This window comes from Raphanus sativus, unplaced genomic scaffold (assembly GCF_000801105.2).
Source record: "Raphanus sativus cultivar WK10039 unplaced genomic scaffold, ASM80110v3 Scaffold0910, whole genome shotgun sequence".
In the NCBI taxonomy this organism is placed as follows: domain Eukaryota; kingdom Viridiplantae; phylum Streptophyta; class Magnoliopsida; order Brassicales; family Brassicaceae; genus Raphanus; species Raphanus sativus.
Window position 1 is genome coordinate 24,108 of NW_026616224.1, and position 4,106 is coordinate 28,213.

The window sequence follows — 4,106 nt, forward strand, 5'->3', positions numbered from 1 at the left end:
GAAATGTCTGAACCAAGTAGAGCTTGCTCTAAACTTACCTTACACAAAGACCATTGTGTTAAGGGAGTTTAGATAGTTAATAGACTCGTCCCAATGATTGCTTAGATCTTTTAGGCTCAAAGACCTTTGATGTCTAGTTGATTAAAGCAAATGAGCATTCTTCTTGACCATAGAGTTGCTTATTTCAGTGTTCTAGACTTAAGGAAGTTATTTGATTGAAAGTTTGCCACCCTTAGCTTGGATCTTAATCACTTAAAGTCAAATGCCTAGCCCCATGAGTCCTATTGTCCTAGATTGATTGAAAGCTTGTTCCTTTATTGCATCTTAGCATAGTTCTAGTTCGCATCATCATTCAAAACCTGTTTGCACTTAGATTAAGCATAAATTTGTATTCTCAGTGCATTGAAATCACATAGGATTGGTTCGACATCTCACATACTACTTCATTTGATAGGGACATGAAAAGTCCTGTTATCAAATTGGCGCCGTTGCCAAGTTCTATTGTGATTTTGACATTGGGATTTAGTCATTTGCTTGAGACTAAGTCATTTTTATTATTATTGTGATATTGGCTCTGCTTTTTCCTCTTTCTTTTTCATTTCAGGTGTATGAACTTGAGAAGTAGAGGGACTACAAACCTCACTCCTCTAGTATCAGACATCCGGGCTTTGGAAAGAGAGAATACAAGAAGAAGGAGAGAAGAGGAGCAACAGGCTCATTTCAATAGATTGGGTTTTGATATGGCTCACCATCAGAACCCGAATCAAGATAGAGAGATCCCCTTGGAAGCTGCCCAAGAGGGAAATGGTCAAGGAGCTGCCAACCTTCGACCACAACACCCACAGCGCCAAGCTCGCGCTATTGGAACCTATGATCGCCCTCACATTCATGGTCATATGTTGGGAATCAGAGCACCTGCTGTGGAGAACAACAACTTTGAGATCAAGTCGGGACTGCTCAACACCATTGAGAACAACAAGTATCATGGTCTTGCTACTGAAGATCTTTTTGACCACTTGGACAAGTTTGATAGCTACTGTGGTTTGTCCAAGACCAATGGAGTGTCAGAAGATGCTTTGAAGCTCATGCTCTTTCCTTTCTCTCTGGGAGACAAGGCAAGACAGTGGGAGAAGTCTCTCCCAAGCGACTCTTTCACTACTTGGGATGAGTGCAAGGAAGCCTTTCTAGACAAGTTTTTCTCCATCTCCAGGACAGCTAAGATCAGGAATGAGATCTCTGGGTTTCAGCAGAGGAACTTAGAAACTTTCAGTGAAGCATGGGAGAGGTTCAAAGGCTACCAAGCTCATTGCCCACACCATGGCTTCTCCAAAGAAAGCTTGTTGAGTACCTTCTACAGGGGAGCTATACCACAGTGTAGAAACAGACTTGATACAGCCAGCAATGGATTCTTCTTGGGCAGAAACGAGGTGGATGCAGAGGAGCTGATAGAGAACATGGCCAAGAGTGACTCAGTATACAGTGAGGATCATGATAGAGTCAACAGAAGTGATGATCAGCAGACCAAGAAAGAGCTCAAGTCTTTGGAAGAGAAGCTGGACCTACTTCTTGCCAACAAAGCTAAGCTGGATCAGATGAAATCAGTTGGGGAACAGCAACAAAAGCAGGTTGCTGAGATCAAGAAGATTGATGGCTTGGAAGGACATGAAGAGGTGTGCTTTATCAACAACAATGGAACTTGGTATAGGAAAGAGCCCAACTTTCAATACCAAAACAACTACCAGCAAAAGCCCCTCTACAACAACCAACAAGGTGGTTATCAAAGCAACCAGCCTACTCAAGCTAGAGGAAGCTCTTCTCAAGCTCAAGTTCCAAGTTCAACCACGGAATCTATGTTTAAGCAAATCCTAGAAGCTCAAGGGAAATTTGCTAAGGACATTGGAGATGAGTTCAAGGCTGTTCATGCCAAGATTGATGAAACTTATTCTGACCTCAACAACAAGTACATGCAACTTGCCTCTCACGTCAAAGCTTTAGAGAGCCAGGTTGCTTCTTTGCCTTCATCCTCCAAGCAGCCATAGGAACTCTACCAGGGAAAGCAGAGGCAAACCCAAGAGAACATTGCAATGTTCTCCTCTCTAGTGACACTTCTCAGGTCGCCAACTACAAGAGAGAGGTAGATGAGATTGAAAGATTGGTGTTTGAACTGAAATTGAACAGGTTGAGCATGTGGTTGTTGCAACAGCTGAGTCCAAGATTGTGCAAGAAGCTGACAGGATAGTTGCAGCAAAGGTTGAGCAGAGCAGAGAGCACAAGGCTGAGAAACCAGTTGAGAGAAGATCTGATCAGAGGCTGAATGTGGTGAGCAGAAGCAGGAAGACACTGAGGTTGAGCTATCCCTATGACAAGCTCCCTTTTCCAGAGAGATTCCTCACCAAAGCTCAAAAGAAGGTGGTCTCCAAATTCAGAAAAGACTTGAGTGATATTGGAGTAAGGCTTCCAGAGATTCACAACATGCAAGCTGCTCATGTCCAGATGATGCTCATCAAAGACATTCTAGACCACCAAGCTGAAGTAGCAGAGCTCCTGGACATCTCTACACTCAAGCTTGATCCACCAATCCCACCCAAGTCCCTCCCTAAACTAGGACACCAAGGGATGTTCACTTTGCCTTGTTCCCTTGGAAAGCTTAACTTTGATGATGCTCTAGTGGATTCTGGTGCAAGTGTGAATGTGATCTCACTTGAGGTGATGAAGAGTCTAGGGATTGAGCACATGCTACAAGACACATCTACGCTCCAATTTGGGGATTCCTCTTCTACAACCCCAATTGGTATCATCAAGGATTTCCCTTTGAAGCTTGGAGCATGCACCATCCCTATAGACCTCACTGTTTTGGAAGATGGAAACTGGGAAGATAGTCCCATTGATCCTTGGCACTCCATTCCTCACAACAGTGGGAGCTTGCATAGACTTTGCCAACAACAAAGTCACACTCCTAAATGTGAACAAAGCTGTCTCCTACCCTCTTCAATCACCTAAGTTGAAACCTGAGTATTGTGGCACAATAACTTGTGGAGCATCCTCCATTGAGAAGACAAAGGCTGAGCTGAGTGGTATTGAGAAAGAGGTTCTTGGTGAAGAGTCCCCTAAGGAGAAGTGTGATGAGCACTTGGAAAGTGCTCCAAAGGAGGAGGTGAGTGAAGCCACAAAGGCCTCCCATGGCAAGAAGAAGATTGTGAAGGAATCTCACCCTCCACCTCTTGAGAAGACTCTTCACACCCCTCACTCTCCACCCAATGAAACTCAAGGATGGAGCTATTGAGTATAAGATCAAGTGCAAGGGAAGGTCTAAGCCATTCTCAAGTGCAAGGGCCATCATCACTCCACAGTTCCAAGATGATCCAATCAAGCTTCAAGAGCTTCTCTCTCAAGTCCTCACCATCACTCTGGAAGGTGGGAAGGATCCTCCTTCTCACTAGTACAAGAGAAAAGGTAGTCAAGCTAGTGACTCAAAAAAGCTCACTTGGGAGGAATTCCCATGGTTATCCTTGTATATAAATTTGCAATTTCATTTCTTTATGTTTTCAATAAGTGTGGTAGAAGTTTCAGGCCAGGTCCAAGTTCCAGCTCTAGACACCCATTACTGCACCTCACTCTCCACTTGAGTATCACTCCAACCCTTCTTTGTACATATCATTGCCTTTATCATATTTTCGGTATCTCCTTCTCTCTTAATCACACAGAGACTGTGTGATTTAAGTGTGGGGAGGTACCAAGTATTTGATCATGTTTGCTTTGTTGATTGTGAGTCTCATGCATTGCATTGTACATTCATATATGCATAGAAAAACCATAAAATTAATTTTTTGAAAAATGCATAAAGAATCATGTAGTTGCATTACTTGCATTCTTAGAATTGAGTCTAGATCATATAGGTTGCATTCACTTGCATATGGAGCAGCTGTTGACAAATTCTTGTAAAGAACACTTATTTGCACTGAAAGTGACACCCTAGTTAAGCATATCAAGTAGCCTAAGCATCTCTTTAAACCTTGCACGCTTCGAGCCTTGAAAACTCTTCTTGAAACTTGTATGTTGCTTGCCATTGACATTGTTCTGAAAACCAGCTCCAAACTGAACTTAGG

General features: G+C 43.1%; 1 non-coding gene across 1 annotated transcript; it reads right to left on the reverse strand.

Annotated features, from left to right (window-relative positions):
• Positions 1-1,217: 1,217 nt before the first annotated feature.
• LOC130503295 (small nucleolar RNA R71) lies at positions 1,218-1,324 on the reverse strand. Its single transcript, XR_008940724.1, has one exon. It is a non-coding gene; the product is annotated as a small nucleolar RNA R71 (small nucleolar RNA).
• Positions 1,325-4,106: the final 2,782 nt, after the last annotated feature.